This window comes from Triturus cristatus, chromosome 7 (genome assembly GCF_964204655.1).
Source record: "Triturus cristatus chromosome 7, aTriCri1.1, whole genome shotgun sequence".
Lineage (NCBI taxonomy): Eukaryota > Metazoa > Chordata > Amphibia > Caudata > Salamandridae > Triturus > Triturus cristatus.
The window spans coordinates 141,038,492-141,060,950 of NC_140590.1; the positions used below are offsets into that span (position 1 = coordinate 141,038,492).

Here is a 22,459-nt window from a genome sequence, read left to right on the forward strand (position 1 = left end):
TAGAGAGTGACTTGTGTTCTAGGACCAACTCCATTTAATATCCCAGCATTCCCTATTTGATGTTTGCTCACCATAGTGGTCTTTAAGAAGTGCTTCCACTAGATACAAGAAGCCAATGGTATTGAGAATGAAATGCGGATCAAGGTGGATTTCATGTGCCTCCCATGATGCTGCATGTTTTTGAAGATGCTCTGAATTGCACACAATTGTTAGTTTACTAGGTCTGGGCGAAATTGAATGTATGCTGGTGAATTCCATGAAATTCATGAATTTCTCATCACCTTAAATTTATGAAATTTCTTGTAATTTAGCATTCAGCAATTTCACGTAAATGACTATGCAGGAGACTGGTCCATGCAGTAAAAGTCTCACTGAGAAACATTTTCTGTTTGAAGCAACCTCCTGCCGATATTACATAAGGTGCAAGAAACCATGTTTTTCTCAAGAGAGCATGTTCATGAAGTTTTTCAAAACGTTGCATAAAAAATTCTACAATTTCTCACAGACTTATAGTTTACATGTTGTTTATATTATATTTCTCATCAATGTTTGTAAATTCATACATGTGGCATGCCCACATGACCCTTGTTTTGTCTTTTATTACCAACCTATATTTATTTGTAACCTTTAACATGCGACATTGTGCTCCCTCTAGTGCTCATGCATGACTGATGGACCAGGAGCGGTGTTAAACCCTTATCAGATTTTGATGCTCCTTGCTGAATCAGTTTCACTGTAAAGCCCTCTAAATGAACATTTCAAGTTAGTATCATAAAACCCATTTGAATTTGAATTTGAATTTAATTTGAATTTGAATTTGAATTTAAATTTATTTATAAAGCGCACGTTCACCAGCGGTTTCATGGCGCTGCAACTAACAGATATCTGGGCGAGGGAAGCCGAAGCTGAGTTAAAAGGAAACAGAAACTGCTAATGAACTAGTTAAAAAATTTAGTAAACAAATGAGCTTTGAGCTGTTTCCGAAATTGCGGATAAAGAGTTAAGGCTCTAAGCTCAAGAGGCAGGGAGTTCCAGAAGAGTGGAGCAAGGGTCGCAAATTTCGATCCTCCCCATTTCTTCCTCCGGAACCGCGGGACTGTGAGAAGGGATTGAGTGGAGGAACGCAGTTCCCTGGAGGGAACATAGGGAATGATCTCAGATGAGATAAAAGCCGGGGCCGTGCCCAGTCGTGCTTGGAAGGTGATGGAAGCAAGCTTAAACTGGACACGCGCGCGGACAGGGAGCCAATGTAGGGACTTGAGAAGGGGAGTGACGTGGTGAGACTTTGGAAGTTTAAACACCAGGCACGCCGCCTGGTTTTGGATCTGCTGCAGACGCCTTAAGCTATATGCAGGTATACTTGCATATAAGGCGTTGCCGTAATCCAGGCGGGAGATGACCATTGCCAAGGTGATCAGTTTCAAAGCGTCAAAAGAAAAAAAACGGGACACCTTGCGTATAGTGCGCAGTGAAAGAAAAGAAGAAGAAACCACAGAACTTACCTGGGAGTGAAGGGTGAGTTGAGAATTGAGATTAATGCCTAATGTTTTTACTGAGGTAGAGGGGACAGGTGGAGAGCCAAGGGAAGGGGGCCAAAACAAGGAAGACCAGGGGCTGGATGAACCACCCGTCAACACCAGCTCAGTCTTGTCTGGGTTGAGTTTCAGATGGTTGTGGTTCATCCAGTCCCGGATATGAATCATGATAGATTGGAAGTTAAGAACAGAGGCAGGGGAAGAAGACAGATTAAAGACAAGTTGGAGGTCATCCGCATAATTAAATACGGTGACCTCCATTTGCTGCAGTGAGAAAATAAGAGGGGCGATGTAAAGATTAAACAAAAGAGGTGAGAGGGAGGAGCCTTGGGGGACCCCGCACTGAACTTTCCGAAAGTCCGCAGAAAAATCACCCAGGCGAACTGCCTGGGTGCGGTCCCTCAGGAAGGAGGATAACCATACCAGCGCGGTGCCCCCGATCCCCGCCGCCCTGACACGGGAAAGCAAGATGGTATGATCAACCGTGTCAAAAGCGGCTGAGAGATCGAGGAGAACCAAGGCCTGGGTCTGGTTAGTGTCCATTCCCTCCCTGAGGTTGTCGAGGACCGAGAGGACTACGGACTCCGTAGAGTGTGCGGGGCGGAATCCGGCCTGGCGGGGGGCAAGAACCCCGTACTTCTCCACAAAAGAGCTCAGAGCGCAGGTGACATGGCGCTCGAGCACTTTCGCCAAGAAAGGCAGGAGAGAGATGGGGCGAAAATTGGCAGGGACTGAGGGGTCTGCGCCCGGCTTCTTCAGGATGGGAACAATGACTGCTGTTTTGAGTGGATTGGGTACCACGCCCTGGGAGAGAGAACTATTGAGGAGGTGAAGGGGGGGGTCTGGACAAGTAGTAAAGATGTGACGGAGGATGTGGGCAGGGCAGGGATCTAACGGAGAGCCGGATTTGACAAGGGGAATTATGGAGGTCAGGGATTCCTTGGTCAAGGAAGGGAAAGTAGTGAGTTGTCCCTTGGGGGGAGGACACTGGGGATCCACAAAGGTAGGAGAGGGGAGAGGGATATTGGCTTTAATAGTGGCTATTTTCTGAATGAAGAAATTGTTTAGGGAGTGACAGAGTTCCTGGGAAGGGGTGGGCTTCAGAGTGGTTCTGTCGGAGAATGCCAGGTTGTGCACAATCGAGAAGATTTCCCTCGATTGGTTCTCAGCTGCGAGAATTTTTGAAGAAAAATAGGTTGTTTTGGCCGCCAAGATAGCCTTTTTATATTGAGTCAGAATGTTAATGAACTCCAAACGCAGTGAGGGGCAGTAGTTTCTCCTCCAGGCCCGCTCCGCTTTGGTCCTACAAGAGATAACAGACAGGGGAGAAATCAAGAAAAAAGGTCAAATTTAATTAATCAACTAATCAGAGAGCAATCCTCAGTTAAAGTAAAAAATCGATCGAAGAACTCAGTAAAGTGCAAGCCAGCAAAATACAGAGGGTCTGATTCACAAAGGGATACTACCTTCTCACAGATATTACCTGTACTAGAACAAATATTGTTGTGTTTTGTGGGACTCTGCTAAAATGGCTAAGTGAAACCCTAAACATGTACAATTCTGCTGAAACATAATTTTACTGAGACATGAAAATACAAATTTGTCAATATGATACGACCTACAAATTGCTATGCTAGCAAGAGTTTGATTTTCATTAGTACAGTGCACTATTTTTTGGGAAAACAAAGTTAGCAACTGAGATATGCTGCTCATTCCAATTTCATTGGGGACAGGGATCAACATCACCATCAACTGGGTCTGTACCATATGCTGGCATGTTTAGTCTATTGACCTACTTGGAATGATGTAGACAACAATAGGCGGTGATGTTGTGACTGTACAAAGACCTAATGTGTATATGGACATATGTATGGGGTATTTCTATGGTGCAAACCTATCCAAAAAGTAACGGAGTGCTGTACAGGGTCAAAGAGTGAGATGTAGATAAGTTGTGTATGGTAAATGCATTTTGATGTACTGTCCATTAGAAAGATGAGCCTTACTCTTTACTAAACTGGAGATGCATTGGGGTGGTCCCTAAGGATACCGGGATGTTGTTATAGATCTTGAATGTATAGATGGAAAATGCCTCCTGCCTAGTGTTTTCTTTTTTACACTTCTGCAGTCTGTTGGTGTCCTGGCTGTGGGTGTGTCGTGAGCCACCAGAGAAGGTGAGATTGTCCGTAAGATAAGCAGTTGTGCTGGTCCTGATGGCTTTGTAAATGATGCAGCTGGTTTTGAAGATGATGCGGGGCACAATGGAAGCCAATGAATTTCCATCAGGATGGGGGTGATATGATCATATTTCTTCTGACCCTGGATACGTATTTGCTGGTTAGATGCCCCTAAGGGATGCCATTGTGGAATCTAGAAAGTCATGAAACAAGGCGTTACAACAATACAGATGCCAGGATAAACAGTAATTATCAAGCAACTTTATAGAAGAAACAGTTTCACTTTTTTTTAGAAGAGATGTGGTTTCAGGCCATCTTTCTTTTTTTGCAATGTCAAGGTGAGGTTGGTTGTCAAGGGAGAATCCAAGTGACTTGGCATTTAGTTAAAGTTTGAGAACAAGGCTGTTGTAATTCATGTGATTGAGCCTGTTGATGCTGTTATCTGTGAGCAGAGCACATAGTTGCTCTATGTAGAGATCGAAGATGAAAGGAGACAGTAACGAACCATTGGGCTCTCCGCAAGTGATAGTGATCTTTTGAATCCTGGAGGAGCCCAGGTCAACAAACTGGTGTGGGTTGGAAATAGCTGACTCCTTCTCCAGGCTACTAGAGGAAGCCCAGCACACATTTGGCTTGGATTTCGAGAACAAGACTTCACAATGGAAAACTGTTCCCAGATACTGAAATCACATGCTAGAGGGAACAGAGAATCCTGACTAAAATGTAGACATTACAAAATGCTCCAAAACTGGTACGGGACATCATTGAAGCTTCTATTCAGGGCCAAAGGGACTGGTATCTCCAATGCTGGAGATGCCTGACTGAGATTAAGTTGATAGCTTCTAGACCAGTTAAAAGATAGAAAGATACTAAAACGCCTTTTGAGGCAAACCTGCATGCTCCTATGGCCACCCTCCATAGGGGCATGTGTACAAGCCCCTATCACCACGGGAACATCACTTTTTCCAACGTTCCTGTGGCGATAGGGCCTTGCCTTGTAAATAAGGGCCCCTTTCACGCAATACTTAGCGTGAAAGGGGTGGGCAATGGGTGTTGTGGTTGACATTCCACCGCAACACCCATTGATTCTGACTCTGCTCAATATTTACAAGGGTGGCGTAAATAGGAGGCAGTGCCAAAAATAAGACCAGGCAAAACTTGTCAAAAAGAGGAGAAATGCTTTATTGCTACTCGTTTTTTCTTTTTCCATGTGTGCTGCCTTCTACAGCACACATGGAAAAGCACACACAGAAGTGATAAAAGCACACATAGAAGTGATAAAATGGCATTTAAAGATTGGTTATGTGCAGGAAAGGACACCTTCCTGAACATAAAACAATCTTCCCCTGCACGCAGACACCTTTGCACTATAGTGCCAGGATGCCGTTGCCGCTAGGCTGCTAAACTTAGTGCCAGTGCAGGGGGAAATGCAAGGCTGCACCATATTCTTGTTATTATGGTGCAGCCTTGCATTTCTTAAGTGACAGAGTGAGGCGTTAAGCCATGATGGCTAATGCCTCACTTCTCCACTTCTTTGTGCATATGCCCCATAGTGTCTTGTAGATTAGCTCTATTGCATGACACTTTTCGACCATGGTTACCTGTTGTCCTTGCCACCGCCAAAATATACATATTTCGACAATGGAGCTTATCTAATGGAGCAACACATGAAGAACGTTGATTGTATTCAGTTTTGAGTATTGTTTGCTTCCTGTATCTGCCGTCTTTTTCTTTTATATTTGCACTCAATACCCGTAACATTTTTATTCCTATGTAAAGACCTATTTGTTAAATACACCTCCTAATAGACATATACTCCCTAATATAGACAATTTTTGCATATTTTGTTTTATGTACAGGCTGAAACCTCAATGCTGTGGTCAATCAGCCACCTTCATTTTTTTTAGAGAAATGTTGTACTTTATTTTGTTTTAATTTAGGGGCATATCAACAACAACCGGCGATAATTATCTCTAAGCGCACTTAGCGCTAGGATAATTATCGCCGGCTAGCGTGAATTTTTATCGCTGAGATAGCGTGCTATTAGCAACGATTATCTCAATAGCGATAAAAATCCTCACGCTAACAGGCTAACGTGAGATTATCGCTGGAAACCCAGCGATAATCTCACGTTACCTTGTTGATAGGGACAGGCAAACTTAGCCATGATATCCACCTTACATAGGATATCATGGCTAAATCAGAAAAATACCAGACGTAAAAAAGCAGCGTTAACCGCGGTTAGCGCTGCTTTTTTTGTCTCTAACAGGGTTAGCGACATTCTTGATAATATGTGAGAAATTGTAGAATTTTTTATGCAACGTTTTGAAAAACTTCATGAACATGCTCTCTTGAGAAAAACATGGTTTCTTGCACCTTATGTAATATCGGCAGGAGGTTGCTTCAAACAGAAAATGTTTCTCAGTGAGACTTTTACTGCATGGACCAGTCTCCTGCATAGTCATTTACATGAAATTGCTGAATGATAAATTACAAGAAATTTCATAAATTTAAGGTGATGAGAAATTCATGAATTTCATGGAATTCACCAGCATGCATTCAATTTCGCCCAGACCTAGTAAACTAACAATTGTGTGCAATTCAGAGCATCTTCAAAAAACATGCAGCATCATGGGAGGCACATGAAATCCACCTTGATCTGCATTTCATTCTCAATACCACTGGCTTCTTGTATCTAGTGGAAGCACTTCTGAAAGACCACTATGGTGAACAAACATCAAATAGGGAATGCTGGGATATTAAATGGAATTGGTCCTAGAACACAAGTCACTCTCTAAATCTGCCTAATTAAAATGTCTGTTTTTCTAGCAACATCACAAGATTATGATTCTTATTACCTGATCTTTGGGGAAATCAATGCAATCAATGCAAATATACCCAGGATTTCTGATATCTTTCGTGTGAAATATTTGCTGGTTTGGACAATGCTGTCTCATAACACATTTTCATTCAACAAAGTGAGCAATAACCTCAGAAATCATTGCTGAAAATCATTTTCTGAATGTCTTGCTTTATTTTGGGAACCTTCCCTCCAGATAAATTCCATCTGCTTTTACCAGACATTGTGTGTCCATGAGGAAAACCTGTAGGGCCACAGTTTCACACAAAACTTTCAATGAAAATCTATAAGTGTCTCCATACATCATCACATTACAAAAAGTTAGAAAACATTGACTTGGATAACTGTTTCAGAGGCGATCTTATTTGCAACTTCCACAGTCACTGTGTAATTTCCAGTGTCTGTTAACACAGCATTCGAAATGTTGATGGAGTAGGGTAGAACATCTTCAGCCAACCAATGTATGTGCATCGTATTTGCGCATTTGTATTACTAATCACCCAGCATGACCAGGAGGGCTGGGTTTGCTCTCCAGGAGATTGTATCAATCCAATCGCTTGGGCAATATGTAATGGGTAGGGAGATCACACCTCCTTCAAAGAAGTCCAATATGTGAGCGGCTGATATATTATTAGCTTCAGGTGCTTTGAAAATTAATGTTATGTCTGGTTTTACAGGTACAAGACCTTAGGAATAACATAACATGTATTTGTAAAGCACACGTTCACCCAAGGTTGTCTTGCCGCTGAATAACAGATGTTTATTGTATGTATAGAGCATAATGTAGATGCTCTGGAAAGAAAAGTTGTGGCAGAGACACTGGTATGAAGACAAAAATTAAAGAGATATAGGGCTAGATGTACGACCCACCAATTTGCGCGTCGCAAATTGTGTTGCATTTGCGACTTGCAAATTGGGATGCACAACAGTGTCTGAGACTCTGTTTGCGATTCCCAATGAGGTCTCAAATTGCATCCCTCATCCATATTAATGAGGCTTTCGCAATTAGCGCCCCCATTGGGAATGGCTGGCACTCCCAGGGATGGTGGCCTGCTGGGGTCAGCAGACCACCATGTCTGGGACTGCTTTTAAAGAAAGCAGTTTTTTTTCAATGTTACCCCTTATTTCTTAAAGGAAAATGGGATGCAATTAAAAAATAATAATTAAACTTTTCAGTTTCCTTTTTTTAAGGGCAGCAGTGGTCCCTGGGACCACTTCCTGCCCTTATAAAATATTTTTAGAGCCACTCCCAAAGGGGAAGGGGTCGCCTGGGCACCCTTCCTGTTTGCAAGTGGTTTACCACCCTTCTGTGAAGGGTGGTAAACTGCGACTGTTAAGTCATACATAGCTTCAGGAGTCGCTATTAGGAAGAGACGCCCTTGGAACACCCCTTCCTAATAGCAAGTCGCTAATCCTATTTTGCGAGTCGCAAATAGATTTGCGACTCACAAAATAGGATTAGTACATTGGGCACATTTGCGGTCGCAAAAGGGTCTAAAACCCATTTGCGCCCGCAAAAAACGTTAGTACATCAGGCCCATAGAACCTGCAATAGCTGCTATATAAATGGAGAATAAATCAGTGGTTACATGTATAAAACCTTAGATGTAAGAGTGATAGAGCATCATTTAGGAATGTAGCAAGAAATGCTTTATCAGGGGTAAAAACTATAAAATCATAGATGCATTGGATATACTTATTATATATATTATATATCTTATTTAGATCATGTGGCATGGCTCACAGACTTAAAAGCACAGGTGTAGGATATGCAGATCCTGATTGGGAGGTGGGTGACTAAGAAAGTCCTCTGATGTGCGAAAAGAGTTCTGAATCCAGAGAAAATCTAACAGCAGTTTTTTCCCATCACATGGATTTTATGGTGGACACATCACAGTTAGATTATCCTGTGGATTCAGAACTTCATACACAAAAGGGAGACTTTCTTGTTACTACCATATTCATAACCAGATCTATAGACAAGAGGAAGGCAAATACCGTAATGGTAGAATAATAAAAGTTTTCTCTGTTCAATAATTTGGCTTTACAATGTTTGCAAAACTGCTTTGTCACCTGGAAGGACTCCCAGTCCCTGCCACACAGTGCAGGGATGTTTAGGGGGCACCATAGCAGAGGGCCAAGGGGGAAGGGGGCCCTGCTAAGGGGCTTCAGAGTCATTTTACAACAGCCTTTCAATGTCGGAAAGGCCAACATGGAAATGCTATTGGAAAATTTGCATCATAATCCCGACGGCTGAGCCGGTGTCATTAGGGGATTATGGTGTCTTTCAATGCTCTTTGAGCCCATTGGAAGCACTGCGGACAGTCCCTCCACCCAATGCCTCTGCCCGCCACATTGTAATGCGGTGGGCGGACCGCACGGGCAGATGTCGGTGAGTCCGACACTGACGTGTTGTCAGTATGGGACCCACCGACATCATAATCAGCTCCCATATTAAAAATCATAAACAATAATTATACAAAAAGTTTACATCAAATACATTTAAAATATATACTAAAATACATAACAATATTTAAAAAACTATTTTCAAACTATGTTAATGACTTTGATATTTTCAAAATCGATATTACTTACCTTAAAATCGATATTCTTGAGAACAACATTCTTGCAGTCAATATTTCATGATATTTAATACACTATATTTTGATAGAATGATATTTTGGTTTCGATATTTTGTCTGAATATCTCTAGTCCTGCACCTTGGAAGGGGGCCTGAAGGTGGTTTGCCAAGCCAGCTGCCATTTCTAATGGTTTCCCTAGTGTTGCACTTACTGGAGTGGGAATAGTACATTTTACCCCTCCACAATCCTACATTTCCCTACTTTTCCAGTGATGGAGTGGAAATAGTATATTTTACCTCTCTGCAATTCAACATTTCCCCTACTGTTGCACTGAATGGAGTGGTAATAGTAAGTTTCACCCCTCCGCAATACAACACTTTCACTAATGCTGCAGTGAATGGAGTGGAACTAGTTAATTTTACCTCTCCACTATTAAACTCTTTCTCTAGTCCATGCTGTGCCCCCTGCATGCACCTCAGGGTGCAGAGGCCTATAGGGCCCCTTGATTTCTCCTCCGCTTGGGTTTTCATGAAAGGAAAATACTAATATGCTTGGCAAGACCACAGTGGTCCTGCCAAGCATATTAATGCCTCTACACTGCTGCAACACCGCCAGGGAATGGCGGTTCCCAGGAAGCTGCGGAGAGGCCATGGTGGTCCGACTGCCCGTATTGTGATAGGGTGGTCAGGAGATCGCCACCGCCGCGCCCCCATGAGTCTGGTGTTCCGTGGACCTTTAGGCTCGTAATTAAGCCCTTAGTGGAGGGGGAATCGTGTATTTTAGCCCTCCCCGATCTAACACATTCCCTATGTTGCAGTGACTGTAGTGGGAATAGTAACTTTTACCCATGTGTGATATAACACTTAGTCCAACACTTTGCTTACTTCTGTATAAATTGTAGTGGGAATATTATATGCATTAGATGTAAAATGTTAGTCTTTATTTTATATTGTTACAATTTATATTATTTATAATTATTTATGTTTTTAATGTGCAAAATATAAATATTGTTTGTAAAGTGTAAGTTATTTATGTTGCTTACTCTTTTATTGTAATTAAAATGGCTTCTTTATAAAATAATTTATGTTCTTGGTAAATGTTAGGCGCTGTTATTTCAAGGTGTCTTGTGAAGTGGCTAAGCACCTTAAGGTAAAGTGCAATTCAGGCAGTTGTCACTATGTCTTCCAACGACGCGCTACATGAACATGAAAATGCAGCTGAAACGTTATTTTTAAACATCCCTGAAATCAATAGTGAGCAGAATTGTCAAACTAACACAACTATCAGTAACAATGTGAAGAGTCTTTTGAAAACATTAGAGAAACTACTAAAAACCGAACTCACTAAATGGTGGGAGAAAAAATCACTGGAAAAATACAGAGATGTAAACAGAGTACCAAGGGGACTTAGGGTGTTGATAGAGCACACGTTTGAAAATCCGAACCCCTAAATGTTAAAAGAGTGGGCTGAAAACAACTTACAAACCTCAATGAACGTGGTATTAATACTTATTAAATACGCTGAAATAAACCGCAAAATGAGCCTTAAAGAAATTGAAAGAATCAATTGTATGTTGGATGGACTCGAACAAAAGGATTTGATATCAAAAGGTCATGCAGAAATTGATACAAGAATCAAAAAACATGACGAGGTTATCAAGGCGAGGAAAATCTTTAAATTTGCACGTGATAAGAACGATTATGAAACAGGAAGTGTTTTCACATTCTCTAGGAAATTCTACATGTTCAAAAGAGGAGCTTTAACTAACAAAGTGCCCGTAACCCAAACAATATCACAAGTTGGCACTGCAAGGGTGACTTGGGATTCTGATGCAAGTTCTATGACAAGTAACAGTGACTCCGATGATAGAAGTGCACATACACCTGGCATACAAGAGATGGGGGCAACTAACCTTATACCTGCAGAAGAACTCAATTTTTTACGCCAGGATCGGCGACAAACATTACGTCCTCGGAATCCCCAAACGAAACAAGGTGAAGGAGGAACCAACAAAGGAGGAAGAGGAGGAGGCAATGCAACCTGCAATATAAACAGGGAGACACAAGCTAAGAAGTGGAGACGTTAACTGGGCCAATAGACAATACTGTAGTCAATTTAATGGACACTGCATTATCAGCTGCAGAATCGCAATTGCTTACTCTGGGTCTTACATAATGCCCAGAGAGTAATTTCACATACAATCAGTCAAGAGTTGATGTGTACAAATTTAATCGGAAATTAAAACTCATTAAATTCCATCGACTCAAAGACTCAACAACCACTACTAAAGGAGGCACTATTCATAGCAAAAGTGATATGAATTTACAGGCAACAGATGCCACCACATTAAGGCTATTACATTCCCTAGCTAATGATGACATTGACTTCTCAAACTCAACACAACAAGATTTGTCTGCAGTGGGCATCAACATCAATAAAATGGTGAGCAGTCCCTTTTGCCCCACTTCTAAGTTTGTTCCAATGATGCCAAAGGATACTATTGATGTTTTTAGTGACATAGTTAAGGATCTAAAAAAACTCAATAATACCATCAATCCCGTAGCACATCAGATAAAACATCTACATCTGCAATATCATAATCTTATGAAAAAGTTAGGGGATAATCATGAAATTATCATCAACAAGGCAGATAATGACAGGAATATCATCTTCTGGCCAAGACGACAATATCTTGAGGAGGCCAATAGACACTTGGAAGATACTGCTTGCTATAGAAAAATATCTACGCAGGATCTACACAAAGTAAAAGCACTGGTGTTTCAACATCTAACCCAATGTAAACGAACAGGGCTACTAACAAAAAATGAAGTTAATTTTTTAAAGAATGTACACCCTATAACACCAATCCTATATTTTCTACCGAAAGTCCATAAAACATTACACCTATTCCTGGTAAGCCTAATATTTCGGCCAGAAAAAGTCTACTGGAATCTATGTAAAAATATGTAGATTATTTCCTGTAGGAGTTTGTTCTTAAGTTACCTTCATTTATTAAAGACACCAGTGCTTTCATAAGGAGGATAAAAGAAACAGAATGGGATCAAGATTATCTCTTTCTTGTGATGGGCATAACATCTCTTCATACCAGTATTAACCATAAAGATGTGATCGCTGCTACCAAATATGATCCCAAACAAAGATCCATTCATTTATATGAGCATAACCGTATGAGCATCGCTATGATTGAATTTTGCCTTAACAACAATTTTTCTTTTTTTAACAGGGACGTGTACCAACAATTAAGGGGTGTGGCTATGGGGGCATGCTTCTCCACCAGTTACGCTTGTCTTCATGTGAGCTGGTGGGAGGAGCATGTCCTCTGGGCACATCATAAAACAACTTGGTAAACCCATGTCAAACATTGGCGGAGATACATCAATGATGTTTTTGTAATATGGAAGGGCACTAAAGAGGAGGCAGAAGTATATTTTTCTTCTATTATTAACAATAAGTTAAATTTGAATTTCACAGCTCAAATTAGTGACCAAAGCGTAGAGTTCCTAGATGTGCAGGTTTATCTATACAGGAGAGAGATTCATACCAAACTCCAACATAAAATCACGGCTGGTAATTCCGTCCTCCACGCTAGTAGCACACATAATAGACACTTGATACGTAGTATTCCCTATGGTGAATTTCTGAGAATACGCCTTATTTGTAGCTCTGACACTGATCTTGAGCTATGCCAACAAGAAGCTTTTCAACACTTTATTTCCCGTGGGTACAAACATACTGTAGTACTTAATGCCCTTTCAAAAGCAAACTCACGTACTAGAGAAGTTTGTTTATAATCCAAGGTCATTAATGTCAAAACTTCCACCACCACCCCTCACATCAGTCCTACTGAGGAAAACATACATGAAATTAGGTTGAGTACAACATTCAGTAGGTAAGAGAAACAAATAAGACGTATCATTAACTTCCACTGGCCAATTGTCCTCACTGATATTACTTTAAATCAAATCCTCCCAGAACAACCCTCTATCACATTCAGACATGCAACATCGATGAGGTACTCCCAAGTAAAGAGTAGCCCTGAGTTTATTCCCACTCAAACATGATTACCTAATAAAACAGGGTTTTTTAAGTGTAATTCATGTCGAGCCTGCAAATTCTGTGGAAACACAGCTGAATATAAAACCACATTCATTCCGAAACCTGTCAAGATTAAGGGCCATTATACATGTTGCACTGAGTATGCAGTAAACATCCTAGAATGCACTTGTGGACTCAAATTCATGGGGAATACCAAGCTTCAAGTATTTAACAGGATTTTACAGCACTTGAGGGCAGTGGTCAGTTTGGATCCTAACTAAAAAGTGAGGGAAAGTTTGGTATTACCTTGTTCAGAGTGGTACAGCACATTGATTGTGTAGGAAAGAGGCTTTTTTTAGGAGTTTCTAATATTTTCATCTTGTGCAAAAGTATTGCAGAGGTGACTTACAAATGTGTAAGGTGTGTTCTGTATTGTGTAAGAGTGCTTCAGTGTTTGTAATAACATTTTTAACATTGCTATTCAATCTTTATTAAGCCTGCGTAGCATTAGAAATGTAATGTTTAAAATATGCTACCAAATGTAGGAACCTGTTTTGTATTCTTTTTTATTGTCTTGTTGGCAGATGGGTTATTATTTATGCAATTTCTAATAAGTCTCTGGAAAGGTACACTTGAAGTAGGCTGTATACATTTAGGTGTGTGCTTTAAATGGAAAGTTTAAATATCTGTGTGATATCATGACTGAGGTATGTGTGTACTTCTACATGCATTCTGACATGTGTTATGCATCTGATGACCGTAAATTAAAAACTATGGTGCACATGCATCAACATTCGGAAAAGCGATTCCTTATTAGCGAGAAATAAGGAATCATTATTAAGGAATCGCATTTCGGAATGCATCAACAGATTCAGAAAAAAAGCGATTTCTTAAAAATCGTTAATATTTACCGAATCCACAATAGCGAGTTGAGCAAACACCGAATAGCAAAAAGCGATTTCGGTATTACCGAAATCGGTATTTCCGAAATCGGTAATAGCGAAATCGGTAATAGCGAAATCGCAAAAAAACGGGTCACTCTGACACTCTGACACTCTGACTCTTATGACATCACTACCAGGAAGTAAAGCTGCCCCACCCTCATTCACTCGCCTGAGGAGCTCACAGGAGGAGGCACTGGACCCAGGCTGAGGCTACAGAATCCTCACTGACAACCCATCCACCCTACCCTCACCAGGATGGACAAAGATGCACCAGTCACCGCTGAAACTGCCAGGAAGAGGAAGAGAAAGTTCTCTGACAGGGAACTGGAGCACCTAATTGAGGGGGTGAGCAGCAAGCATGATAGGCTGTTCGGAAAGCTGTCTCTCAAGGTGCCAGAGGCAGGAAAAAGACGCATTTGGCTGTGCATCAGTGAGAGGGTGAATGCCGTGGGAGTGACGCCCCGCAGCATCGATGAACTAAAGAAGAGGTGATATGACCTCAGGAAGAGGGCCAAGGAGAGGATCGCAGAAAGGGTCAAGGAGGCAGCTGGCACAGGAGGGGGGCCATCCACAGTGCCTGCAAACACTGCCCTTGAGGAGCTAGTGGTGGGGACCATCGAGCCAGAGGCGGTCGTGGGAGTCACGCAGATGGACACCTCCGGCGCAGCCACAACTGAACAAGGTAAGATGCAGGCCTGCGCCCATACTCTGCATATCGTATACCCATTCCCAACCCCCCAGCTCGATCACAGTGTGCAGCCAGAAGTGCACCACACACATTCCCTCATATCAGTAGTGCATCATGGGAGTCGTAGTCATGTCAGTCAGGTGTGCAAGTATAGCCATAAATGCCATAAAAATTAGATCAGCAGTACTAGCAAAACATAAACTCAAATAATGTAATTAATAGGAGGACATGTATACAAATCTACAAACAGATGTTGTAATAATCCAACTAACCATGCACTGTTTCACACACAGATGCATCTCCTGGCGATTCTGATGATAGCGGCCGCCTTATCATCTCGGAAACACCAGCTGATTCTGATGGCGACACTCCACAGGAGGGTCAATCCCCACCTCCACCAGCAACTATACCACCACCACCACCACCACCATCAACACCTGCTGCGCCAACTGCACCCAAACCACCAAGACGCAGGGCGCAAGTCCCCCCCCATGCAGGTGATGGATGCATGCCCGAGTCCTGCAACCCCAACTCGGCCAAGTCCGACAGTTGTCACACCGCCAGCACCACCACCAGCACGTGGCCGAGTAACGCAGCGGTGCAGGTCCCTGCGCAGTACTTCTGATGTAGCCGACCAGGCAAGCTCCCCATATGGTGGCATCGAGGCGCAGATGCTGCGTGTCCAGCGCCTGCAGGGGAGACACATGGGGACCATTAGCCTACACATGTCGCGTCTTGCTAAGCAAATGTGCTCCCTGACAGACGCAGTGCGGAACATGACCACAGTTGTGGCAGAGGGGAATGAAAAACTGAGTAAGGACCTCCAGGAACTCACCCGTGCCATCAGAGATGGACATCACAGTGAGCGACGGAGGCACAGACAGAACATGCTCCGTTCCACTGCATCAACCAGGGCCATCACTAGGCTCTGCAATAGCACTGCTGCATTGTCCCGATGCTCCGTGTCACTGCAGGTGGACCTGGGCCATTACTGTGGTGACGTGGCAAAGGCCTTAGGCCAGGTGACCACTGAAGTGGAACACTTGCAGAGCGGAACAGTCAGTGGCAGCAACTTGGGAGGGGAGGACGGCAGTGAGGCTGCCTCAAGTGTCAGCAGCGTATCCGTGGTGGAGACCAGCACTCGGAGGCGCAGTTTGCGCTGCTCCACAGCCACAGGGACAGGCCGTGGTGAGGTGGAGGAGACAGGTGATAGGAGGCTGGGCGTTCGTGGCAAGCGCCACTAGTCATACAGTACGGCATCCCTGACCATGGTGGGGTAACCATGGCCCTGCCCAATTGTACTATTGCACACCCATGACTACAACGGGCATGTTTTGGTCCTCATTGTGTGGGGGAACTCTAATTCGCATTCATGTGTGACCGCACATACATCAGTGCTCCTGTGCATTAAACAGTAGCACCACTAATGATATCGTCATGGCTCATTCTTACCTGGGTCAGAAATGATGTTGCGTGATGTATGTCCGCCTCCTTTGGCCCTCAGCTGTGTTAGGAACGTGTGCCTGTCGATGTTGTGCGGGTGGTTGGTCATCCCGATAGTCGTCATTCCTGTCCACCTCTATGGGTTTCCCCCTTCTGGTTGCGATGTTGTGCAGCATGGCACATACAGCTACAATCCTGCAGCAGGTGTCTGGTTTATATTGCAAGGCACCACCAGTCTTATGTAAGATTCTGAAGCGACTCTTCAGAATCCCAAAGGTCCTCTCAATCACATTTCTGGTGCTTATGTGGCCTGCGTTGTAGCGTTGCTCCTGTGGTGTTGCTGGATTGATGTAGGGGGTGAGGATATATTCACGCAGGGCGTATGCACTGTCACCTACAGGTTGGAAGCAAAGGCTTAGCGACAGTGATGAATATACATGTGTGATGCTCATGTTATGAAGAGGTATGTGTACGTACCAAGCAGGAGTCCCTCTCCAAAATCTCCATTGAGTAGGCGCCTGTGGATGCCACTGTGTCGGAATATGTAGGAGTCGTATGTGCTCCCTGGAAATTGTGTCACTAGGTCCGTGATGATGTGCTTGGCATCGCACACGACCTGCACGTTGATGGAGTGGTAGGACTTCCGGTTACGGAAAATGTACTCATTGGCTGAGGGTGGACAGATGGGGACATGCGTGCAGTCAATGCAGCCTATGACCTGGGGGAATTGGGCCACCTGGTAGAATGCCTGTTTGGTGTGGTCCAACTGATGTGGGGTTGTGGGGAAGCTGATGTGGTTATGTATCATTGTCATCATGGCATCAATGAATTTGTGGAAGAAGCGTGATAGTGCGCTTTGTGATACGCCTCCCGCTACGGCAATGACCCCCTGAAAACTTCCAGAGGCCAGTAGGTGCAGGCTGCCTAGGAACTGGACGTGCGCAGGAATAGCATTGGTCCGACGTGTCTGGTGCTGCAGTAGTGGTTCAAGGTCTGCAATTAGGTGCATGATCATGGCACGATTGAGACGATACTTGTCGTAAACCTCATCCTCATTTTGCCCAAGCAATGTGATGCGCACTCTGAAGACTCTCTCCTGGACCCTTCTCCTACGCTGTCCTGCTGCATTAATTCGCATCCTCCTTGCAAGCACGTAGAGGGCTGCCATTTTGTGCAAGGAAACAGGGTCTCCTGGCCCTATTTGTATGGCTTACTGATTGTTAGCATCTGTGGCACATTTAGAATTGTTTTGGTCTTTTTTTTTTTTTTAAATGCAACTTTACCTCCAGGTTCTGATTCCCCTTAATCTGCTCATGCGAAATTGCGATTTTTGAGATTTTCAGTATTAGCGACTTTTGATGCATTCATTAGCGATTCGTCATTTGCGATTGGCACATGCAGGGCGCTATTAGCGATATCGGTATTTGCGATTTTTTGTTTTGCGATTCTTTATTTTGACGTGGCTTCTATTTGCGATTCTTTATTTTAGCGGGGAATTATTTAGCGATTCTTTATTTTTTCCCGATTTGTGTTGATGCATTGGGATTCGTTTTTTGCCACTCGCTAACGGGTGATTTTTGCGATTCGGTATTTTTGCGAGTTGATTTTTGGTTGATGCATGCGCCAGTATGTACCTTCTTAGTCAGGTGCCCAAATCTTGTCAGTCCTATTCCAGCTTTCAGGCGCAGAAGCAGACCTCTATTACTTATGTAGGTGTCACAGAACCCTTCAAATACAGTGTTCAACACCCAACTCCCTGCATAATGAGGAGAAAAGAATACATATACCTTCTTCTAGACAAATTTAGAGAGCATGTGTTCTGAAATAGAGGGGTTCTTGTATTTGTAGGCTTTTTTTGATGTATCATGTCTCCACAAATAGGCACAGACACACAGGTTGACACCTTGAGAAACATGGTGAGACTTAGAAAAGTTGGTGTTTTATATTTCGCTATGTGTAACGTGAGCAGTTGGTGAATAATGAAGCTGAAAGAGAAAAGTGAGGTTAAAAACATGTTGGTATATGGATTATGGATTGTGCTACTTCATATGAGTCTCTAGAAAGGTACACTTGAAGTAGGCCGTATAGATTTAAGTGTGTGCTTTAAATGGAAAGTGCACTCTGTCAAGTTTGAATATCGGTGTGCTCTCATGACTGAGTTATCTGTGTGCTTCTACATGTATTCTGACATGTGTTGTGCATCTGAATATGCTAAGTTAAAAACTATGTAGCTTTTCATACAGGTGCACACATCTTGTCAGTCCTGCTTCTGTCGCACACACAGACTTCTATTACTTATGCAGGTCTCACAGAACCCCTCAAAAACAGTGTTCAATACCCACCTGCCCTGTATAATGAGGAAATGGAAAAGGCGCGGGCTGACTAGGACGCGCCGCCATTATGGCGATCGCACCAGTCGCCGGCCACCCAGAAGGGGGAGGGAGGCCGCGTCAGCGAGTGACGCGGCACTCCCCCCCACGCAACAACCAATAGGTAAAGCGGTTGTTTGTGTGCCGGAAGCACTCCAGTGCTTCCGGCGCAGAAACGCCCAGCTTGCGTCCAGCCTGACCGGTCTCAGCCGGTCGGCCTGGGCGCCCTCTTTAAAAAGAGGTTGCGGGGAGCAGAACAGTCTCTTGTTCTTGCTCCCCACAGATAGGGTCACCGGGCCGGCTGCGGGCCCGTAACGTTTCTTTCTTTTTTCTCTTTCAGGTTGGCGTACGCGGAAGAAGGAAAGTAGTAGCAGCATCGTGAGGATTTGTGTGCGATTGCAAGCCGCTTCTCGTCCGGGGACCTCGCGCGGCGGAGCTTGGGGTTTGCTGAGAGCGGTCATCGAGGAACTCCCGAAGGATACGGGCAGCATAATTGGCGGCGTCTGTGTTACGGCGTGAGCAACTGTAGCTGGTATCGGCATCGGCAGAACATTCATCTGTCGGTAAGTGCAGCGGTTCACAGGAGGGGGTATTTGTGCAGTGCTGCGAGGCACCTTCGAGTCTTGTCTTGGCCTGCCGGTATTAGAACGTGGGGCATAGGCGGAGACAATTCAGTCACTGTGGCCTAATGGTTAAGGTCTGAGACTCTTACCCTCTCGCGCTACGGGTTCAATTCCCAGTGATTCTGTTCAGTTAGGGGGCACGCTGAGGCATCTGTTTTGGAGGACTCTGGTTAGGTGTGCAATCCCTGATCTCGATCGGTCTATAGTGTAGGCTATGGTATTTCAGCTGTAAGGTTGGGGGATATTAGAAGAGTCAAGTGGCTATTGTCTGATCTTGCACTGCTACTGTGTGCTCAGTCTAAGGTGTAGGCAATGGTATTTTCTCTGTAAGGTTGGGAGATATTAAATGAGTCAGGTGGCTATTCTCTGATCTTGGACTCTTAGTGCGTGCTCAATCTAAGGTGTAGGCAATGGTATTTCCTCTGCAAGGTTGGGGGATATAAACAGAGTCAAGTGGCTATTCAGGCACTGTCGTTCTCAGTCCCCTGGTTTCCCAGTGTAGAAGGGGGGGGCATTAGGCACTTAGTCCCTTCAGTTCCAAGACACTGTTACTCAGTGTGCAAGGTGGGCTGTAGGGTTGGTCTGCTGGTAAGAAAAGTTTTGATACTTTGAGATTACCTTTTGCCAGTTTACTAGTTGGACGTGCGCACTCTTTGGGTTGCTTGGGGTCTGGGGCGCAGTACATAGGGGCGCGAACACTAGAGGGAGGCTAACAAACCAGCTAGGAATTCGCGGAGCGCAACTGTTTTATTTGTGTTTCCACAGCTCCAGCATTATGTGGAGGACAAAACAGTACCAAGGTCCAACGATTTCGCTGGTGGTAATTTGGAGGGACACGTTTGTGCGGCACCGGCTAGCCAGCATCTCATTGCTTCTGGGAGCCACAGAGGGTTTGAGCAGGCGGCTCATCTGAGCTTACTGGGTTAGCCAGTAAGTTGTGGCTCTGGTTGCGTGCGTGCAAAGGTTGGCTGGTGGCTGCAGCTTCCACAGGTAAGGGGTGACACAGTCACCTACCGGGGGGTTACGGTTACACGAGCAGGCAGGTTCTATATAAGTTTTTACATCTGTTAGCCATGGTCCCTCCGGTCCGGCGGCACGAGAAGCGGTCGCGCATGGACGTCCTGCTGGAGGCTTTAATGTAGCAAGTCCAGGTCATGGGGCAGACTCTCAACAGGTTGCAGGATAAGGTGGAAGGGCCTGAGGTGCCAGAGGGGAGGGGTAGGTGGCCTATTGCACCACCAAGACACTACTCCCCGCCACCGCCAAAGAGGTACAGGCGCAAGCCAGGTGGGAAAGGGGCGACAGTCCCACCAAGAAATGAGCCTGCACCCGTGACAAGCCCCCAGGGTGAAGGGGGCGCAGGTGACCCAGTCTCACCGGCGGACACGCTGGGCCCCGTGGGCAAAGGGGGCCCAAGGGATGCTGTGCCAGCGGGACCCATTGTTGAACCCACTATTCCCCCGGTGGAGGGGGCGGGCGGAGCAAACCCAGCTGAACCAGACATAGCCGCCAACTTAGCGGTAGTCCTCCCCTGGCTGGAGATGGTAGGGAACTGGTCTCACGCCGCAGGGGCGATGACGGGCAGGGGGGATGCCATTGAAAGGGCAAAGAAATTGATGGCTGAATTAGGAAAGGGGAGGACAGGTGAGGTGCCGGCAGTACCGGTGGCGAAGGTGTCTGGGAGATAAGCAGCGACGTGAAGAACACAGACGCGGGCAAGACGGCAGATGCAGCAGCACCAGCAGGTACGATGGCAACACTACCTCCAATAGGTTTGGGGGAGCTGCGCTCCGGGAGGGAGCAGTTGGGGCGGCATCTGTCAAAGGAGACTAAGGAAAGGATATGGAGAGGGCAGTACGTTAGCATGTTTTCCCTCTTGATTGATGAGGCAGACAGGGAAGAGGCGAAAAGGAACAAGGAATGGACACACTATAAGGAATGGTCCAATATAGTCCTGAAATACAGGGTTGAGGAGAACTTGGCCAATTGGATACAGGGGTTCACTATATTCATGGTGGTCATGTTAGAGCGTTTCCCAGAGGTTGGATCTGAAATGGCGTGTTATCAGAATAGGATCACAGTTGCCCATGCTACACAAGGTGGGGATGGGTGGAAAGAGTATGACAAGGAATTTAGAAGGGCAAAAGCGCAGGATCCAACCCTAAGATGGAGCCAGACAGACATGTTTATTCATCTGAGACATTTGGTACAGGGCTCAGTTGAGAATAGGCAGGGGCAGGTACCAGACGCAGTGCGGTCTCAGCCCTTAAAGACAGGCCCCGCCGGTAACACGGGGAGGTTCACAGGAAAGGCAGGGAACAATGGTAAAAAAGGCGTCTGTTTTGACTTTAACAAACGGATCTGCAGTAGAGCACCAGGCACATGTAGGTTCAAACATTCCTGTGGTTACTGTGGTAATGCATCCCACCCAGAATCCAGGTGTTACAAAAAGTCCAGAGGCAGAGGAGGAAAGAAGCAAGAATAGCAGCCTACTACTAAGGAAGGCTGCTTCTCCTAATAACATTAGCACTATGATACCTTGGTTGGAGTCTTACAATTGCCCCGAGGCAGCCAGGACGATCAGAGAGGGGTTTGTAGAAGGTTTCAGGATACCAGCCCTGGGTTACAATGGGGTGGCGCACTGCCGGAACCAGCTGTCAGTGAGGTCCAATGTAGGCATAGCGACAGCAAAAATCCTTAAGGACGTGAGCCTGGGTAGAGTGGCCGGGCCTTTTAATGACATTCCAATGAAGGATTTTGTGTCTTCCCCTTGTTATGGCTGTCTTTTTGCCAGCTCTCTGGAGAAGGAGAATGATGGAGAGTGACTCCAGCCTATCACCCCCATAGCATAGGGATTAGGCCGATAAACAGGGACCTTGTCTTACAGATATAAGGGCATTTTCGTGCCATTTCTCTTAGAGTAAGGCTTATGAATTTAAGTGAGGGGTTAGATATATAAGTATTAGTCATGATTTACTCATTTGCTAACATGCCGATCTGTTTCTCATGGAGCTATGCATATTATGGGCTCCGTAGGCCTTAAGCGAGACAGACTCCATTTTGCTTTCTGCCTGGTAGCTCGAGAAGGCTTTCTAGGTTAAAAGTGATGTTTTAGTTTTAAGCTGTTGTTCGCTTGGAGAGAACCGGTTCAGGCTGACCCTTATCGAAGGAATGTATTTTTCTCC

General features: G+C 44.7%; 1 long non-coding RNA gene across 3 annotated transcripts in view; it reads right to left on the bottom strand.

Annotated features, from left to right (window-relative positions):
* Positions 1–22,459, bottom strand: part of LOC146809053 (uncharacterized) — a 257,051-nt gene that overhangs the window by 17,523 nt on the left and 217,069 nt on the right. The window contains exon 2 of one of the 3 annotated variants that reach the window (XR_014966316.1): positions 11,064–11,191. The exons of the other annotated variants lie outside the window; for them this stretch is intronic. This is a non-coding gene — a long non-coding RNA (uncharacterized LOC146809053). The remainder of the gene's footprint in view (positions 1–11,063; positions 11,192–22,459) is intronic. 3 annotated transcript variants of the gene reach the window in all.